A 6690-nucleotide genomic window follows, 5' to 3' on the forward strand; every position below is an offset into this window, starting at 1 on the left:
TTGTCTATATTGGTCCTAGTATATGTATGAATGTGAGTTATGGACTGATGTGAATGTGCAATATATATGTAAAGCTCTGCGTAAATTGAGAGCGCTATGTAAGTATCTGTAATAATAATCCATCTCCATTCTATCCAAAACTTAGATTAAAAAAAAAAATGTTGCCTTCACTTATAAGCACCATTCACATTGAGGAGGCTGATTCACTTAAAGCAGAACTTCACTCTCTCAGTCAGCTTGGACTATTACTTATCCCTATGCTGCTAGCATTAAGAAATAGATAAAGTATATCATATTTACTTGTTTTAACCTTTTATTTTGCATTCTTTCACTTACATACTGGTTTCCCTGCCTAGGCAAATGAGGTAATACATCCCAGGAGTCTTCAGGAGGGGAAGGTTCTCAGCTCAGCCAATGCCTGAGCTAAGGACAGATAGATTCCAGGTAACAACTGCTACATGAATCATCTGCCCATACTCAAGATGGCCACAGCCAGAAATGCCAGGAGGTGTTTTTCAAAATTATTTTCTTAGCAAAATAAAGCATGGTGACATGGATGGATGGGGGAATTTGTTTTGAATATCAAAAATTAAATATGTAGCGTTTTTGGTTTGTGATGCTCAGATGCAGCACAGTTCCACTTTAACCACTTGAGCTCTGGAAGATTTTGCCCCCTTCATGACCAGGCCATTTTTTGTATTTAGCACTGCTCTAATTTAATTGGTAATTGGACAGTCATGCAATGTTGTACACAAACAAAATTTATATAATTTTTTTCACACAAATGGAGCTTTCTTTTGGTGGTATTTGACCACCACTGGGTTTTTTATTTTTGTGCGATATAAACAAAAAGATGAGAAAAAGAAACAATATTTTCTACTTTCTGCTATAAAACATCCAATTAAAAAAATCAAATATCTTCTTACATTTTGGCCAAAATGTATTCTACTACATGTCTTTGGTAAAAAAAAAATACTAATAAGTGTATATTGATTGGTTTGCATGAGTTATATTGCCTACAAACTATGGTATAGATACTGGAATTTTTATACTAGCAATGTTAACGATCAGCGACTTATATTGGGGCTGTAATAGTGTGGAAGGAAATCTGACACTGACATCTCCAGTGACACTAATACAGTGATCAATGCTAAAAATTTACAACGTCACTGTACTAATGATACTGGCTGGGAATGGGTTAACATCTAGGGCGATCAAAGGGTAAAATATGTGCCTAACAATGTATAGTGTGTGTACTGTCTGCTTATTTGCTAAGCAATGTGCCAGTTTTTACTCCCTGCTTTGCAGGGAGAAAAAAAAGGCACATCGATGCTGTCTTTAGGGAGCTCTGTGTTGTTTACCAACACAGAGCTCTCTCCTGTCATTCTCTCAGCCGATCAGCGGGTCCCGGCCAAAAATCATTGTGCGGGATTCGCTGATCAGTTTGTGCTGCAGTGAATGACAGCACAGTCTTTCAGGACCTGGAGGAAAGCCATGACGTACAAGTACTGTTGCAGTAAATGTACTTCAGCAGGTTTGTAAAGAGGTTAGCTTGGTGTACACAGAATCTGGTGAAGCTGTGTATTGGAATCAATCAGCTTCAAGGTTTTATTGTCAAAACTTAAGTGAACACGCTGGTTGGTTATGTCATGGAAATTTTGTATTGTTGGTCGAACTTTAAATGTGTCATATATTCGTGTTATTCATATGTCTCTCGTGTGGCTTAATTAAAGCTCTGAAGGCTGCAATTGGGCCATGCGCATGTACAATGTATGTATTACAGTACTCAGCTTGGTAATGGATGAGATGGCAGATCTGCGCTTATAGACCGGCGTGTATACCACCACGGCATTCCATGCGAATGCTGCTGTCAGTAGACCGTGGGCCTGTATCCACATATCAGCAGCATAGTACCACGTGGGCTTCATAACGCAAGGCGCAAGCGGTGTGAACTCCACGTGTAGGCTTGTGCATATCTTACAACCCATTACTAATCTGAACTGTATCTGGGATGGATGTGTTTTAATAAAGATCGTATCGGGCCCATCCAGGTACAGACTGATATTTTTAGGGAGTGCTTGTGCAGAGAATTTTGCATACCAATAGAAGCTAGTAGGACAGGAAATATGACCTCAGATGGCTCATAGGGGGGAAGGGGAGGAAGTCTGCTGACCTCAGAAGACTCATGGGGGAGGACCAGTGATAGATAATAGCAAAGGCTATGCTCCAATTGGAATGTACATCCTCTGTATAGGCAATCCCCATTGCATTGTTCGGTGGGAGGGGATTGACTTTATTCATGTGGGGGGCATGTGTGTATTTTTAATAAAACAGGGAGCTGGGTCTAAAATCAGCCCTTATGTGGATTGCAACCAGCCTTAGAGTGTCGTGTGATCATTCTAGGGTAACGGAGCTCCATCACCCACAAATTCAACAGAACCAAAGTATTTGGATGGGCAGGAATCGTGTAGTTTGGCTGCAGTCGTGGTAAGCGAGATTCGCACAGCTTTATGGGGGATTTCTGCACATCCAACTGCAAGTACTCACGGTAAGGAGAAATTCGTTAAAGCGAATTTCCAAGACAGTTTGGCGAGCCTGGTGGATACTAACGCGTATTCTTGCGTAGCTAACCTAGAACGAGGGGGGAATGGCCATCATGAACTAGCAAAAAGTATGCCGGCACATTTCAGGTCTCTCTGCCATTAAGAGGATCGCTTTTTGCGTGTTCGTGTGGCTGATTTCGCTCTCTGTTAGCTAACAAGAAATACCGCTTAACAAGGACCTCGTTTTTTGTCCTAAACTCTTGATTTGTGGGTGAAAAGACGAGGGTTTGTCTCTGCTGAGAGCAGCAGGGGGGGTGGGTTTGGTTGGCTGGATTTGGTCAAGTTTAAAAATCTTCCAACCAAAAATTAAACGGGTATATGTTTTAGTGGGTAAAAGTTGTTGCATAGTGTTAGGTAAGTATTTGTGGGCTGTAGGTACTGTGGTGATTGCTCTACCCCCCTCCACGTGAGGTAATTATTACAGTGCTGAAAGGCTTAGGTTAATTGTTAACTGTTGTAAGATCTCTGTGTGTATGTGATCTGTACAATGTTTTGTGGTACTACTGCTCCCAGCAAGCATGCAGCAGGGGGTCCTCTCTGTTACATGTGCATGTTAGTGTGATATGTTGGTGTTTTTTGTCCGTTCTGTGATTGTGCCCAAATTGTGTTGTATGTGTGCTTCATATTGTTGTGTAATTGTCCAGTGTATGTTCTGTCTAAAAGTCTGTTTTATGTAAGAGGCAATTTTGAGGCTAGAGTCTGCCGTGTGCTCCTCTGTGGGGGGTCATTCTAGTATCTGCCATGTGCTCCTCTGTGGGGGGTCATTCTAGTATCTGCCATGTGCTCCTCTGTGGGGGGTCATTTTCTTGACTAAACCACATGGACTCCTTTTGTTTGGTGGCCATTTTGTTGGCTACCAAATGTGCAGTAATCTCTATGCAATGTGCATGAAGTTTCCTATATGCATTTGACCCATATTGTGTTTTTAATCCAAATTTTTTACAGTTTAAGTTGTTTGCTTTTAGCTTTAAATTTGCGTATTGCCAGCCAATTTAAAGTGTGTTAAGCGAGTTTTCCCTTCACGTGTTCCACATTTAGTGAGCGCGGTGAAGTCTGGGTTTTTGCACATAGATTTCTTGTATAGTGATTATGTTTTTCTTGTGTTTTTCCTGTTAAAAGTAGTTCCTTATTGTAAAGCGGGTTTGTTTTAAGCTGCTGTGTCGCGTGTTTCACGTCCAGCAGACTTTTTGTGTAAACGGTTCTAGGTGGTTGCAGTAAAGATTGCGTGTATAACGTGGATCGTTTAGCGGTGCTGATAGGAGTGATTTTTGCGTCAGCAACAAGGTTACTTTTGGCGCAGTTTTTCGGTTTACATCTGTGTAATTGTTTTACTGTGAAACGTCCCGTGTTTTTCATAAGGATCCACTTTGTCCTTTTTAACAGTTTTTCAGGTTGAAAAAGGGTTTTTCTGTGTGTATTAGGAAAGTTTTTTTTTCTTTACACAAATTTCCTAAAGGTCAGTTAGCAGGTTTCTGCCCAACCAGTGACCCCTAAGTAACATCCAAGAACCCCTCTTTTTGTTTTGACTTGTGTTAGCTACTGTGTTCAGGGAGAGAAAAGCCACTTTCATCATTGTGCGGTGTGGCCTGCCAAACACAGTGGGTGATGAGAACCACATAAATTACGCTGTGTGAGTGGGCGGTCCAGGGAAATCCTGGTTACCACAAACACTTCGGGTGGTCAGGATCACACAAATTGCGCTGTGGGAGTGGGAGGTGTGCTCTCAGTCTGACCGCCACTTGATGCGCTTCGGGTGATCGATAAGTATCACATAAATTACGCTGTGCTGGGAAAGTGGTGGAATCAGGCCTCTCGGTAGGATCCCACCGAGTGCTCCAGGGGGTAAACAGGTACCCGGACGCGGGATATATACCAGTGACTAGTCACGATGGGCAGTAGTCAGTCCATGAAGAGAGAGGGGGAACCAGCCCTCTTCAGGGTAAGGACAGCTGCACAACTGATGAAGGTGAGTTTGGGGGGGAAGTCTACAGAACCCCTCAAAAGGTGGAATAAATGGTCGAAGGGTACCAGATGGGAAATTCCCCGGGAAGGTACATTTGACGCATGGAGGTGGGAAAAATTCATCTCTGAATTTGAACCACGGATGCAGGCGTCAGAACTAGAGATCGCACAGCTATGGCTTCACAGGTCAATCCAATTAGGGAGGCAGGGCATACATAAACTGGTGTCTGTCCGGAAGAACCAGGTGATGTATACCTGGCCTCCAGAGGGAATAAAACAGGAGGATCCAGTGTCAGAGGTGGAAGAAGCTCTTTCAGGGCTGACTCTACTAAGGCAGGCAGGATCAGGGTCTGCTGGGGTTCCCCAACAACCAACAGTGGCTGAGATAAGTATAACTGCACCTGTCTCTTCTGTTAGTGACGTCACTCTTGACATACCTTCTGTGTCTTCTGTCTCTATGCCTCAGCCTCTGCCTCTACCTCTCCCTTCTCCCTGCTTCACCCCAGCTCCTTCTGTTTCCAACTATGAAGCCTTCTCAACAACCGATTTGCAGACTATCTGTGAATCAAGGGGAATAGACACCCGGTTAAAAAAACAGGGCGGATTGCATCAAAGCGCTACGAACCACTGATCAGACCCCTGCCCCCCAGCTATACCCTGATCTGAGGGACCTCAAACCTGAAGGTGCAGTAAGCGAGGTGGTTAATCTAAGCCCACCGATGATGCTGGGTCAGCCCTTGCACTCTTCCCGGACCGAGGCCTATCCAGTCAGGGTGCAGCAATTTGAAGGTCCTCCCAATGCACGGGGGGAACGGACTTTAGGGGAACGGGTAGTTTGGCATGTCCCCTTCACCCCGGCAGAGATCCGCACTATTCTGGCTGAGCTCCCGGACTATCGAGTCAATCCGAGAGGATTTGCTCGAATGTTTGGACAAAACCAGTTCAGCTATGGTATGAGCGGGTCAGATTGTGCACAGATCCTACGGGCAAAGGTGGGCATGGAAGTGGCCAGTACAGTGATTGCAGGGTGCTCTATAACCACGCATGAGGAGATGACTTCAGGGGGCAAAGAGTTCTGTACACAGCTAAAGGCAAAGCTTCCAGAAATGTATGGTGCTACCTCTACTACGGACATGATGAAGCTCACCCAGGGTCCTAATGAGGAAAGCGCCTGCTTCTGGCGCCGTCTCAAGCAGACGGCACTGGATGCGGATCTGGAAGTTGGACCTGATGCTCCAACTGAAGGGGTAAAGGTGACCGCGACGCACATTCTGTTGCGGGCCAAATTTTTGGAAGGCATCAATATTAAAATTCGGGAAAGGCTGGTTCTGGCCCGACCCGAATATAATGAGATGTCTATCCCTGCTATCCTTTCCACTCTTGCGGCAATAGAGAGGGAAATGGATAGAAGAAAACAAGACAAGGCCAAAGTTCTTATGTCCCAGACCCCACACGAAAAACCAAGGGATCTGGGTCACAGGAAGGATAGGCCCCCACCCAGGTGCTTCCAGTGCCACCAAACGGGGCACATGAGGAGGAGCTGTCCCCAATTACCTAAAGGTCGGTGGCAGTTCATTCCTGATGAGTCCTCCGCCCCTATGACCACCATGGTAAGTAACTCCTATGAATTCTCATAGGAAGTTGACAAATCGGTGTCGGCCCAGATCCATCTTTTTCTAGAGGAATTAAAATATCCCCTCCCTTGCCTCACCGACACCAGTGCAGCAAGAACGGTCCTGCGAAAACAGGACATCCAAGGCAAGGTACCCCTCTCAGGGGAAAACCCTCCTAACCCCTACTAACCTCACTATCAAACGATGCACTATTCTTAACCCAGCTTCTCTTCTTCCTGTGTTGGAAGATGAGAAGGGGGGGGAGGACAACAATGACAGTGCTGAATTTTGCAACACGACTAACAATACTAACACCTCTTCTGCTAACATGTCTTCTTTGTCCACTATTAACCTCTCTTCCAAAGGACACGACTGTATTTCTTTGGTGGAACTGGAGTCAACGGCGACACACCCCATATCACCCCGAGAGTAGCGGTAAGGTTGAACGTCTTCCGATACCCAAAAACCTTGGCCTGAGTGTCTCCCCATTGCCCCCTATTCCATCCGGAATG

The sequence above is a fragment of the Staurois parvus genome, unplaced genomic scaffold, assembly GCF_062004578.1.
Source record: "Staurois parvus isolate SC_StPar_1 unplaced genomic scaffold, SC_StPar_1.0 ptg000696l, whole genome shotgun sequence".
Lineage (NCBI taxonomy): Eukaryota > Metazoa > Chordata > Amphibia > Anura > Ranidae > Staurois > Staurois parvus.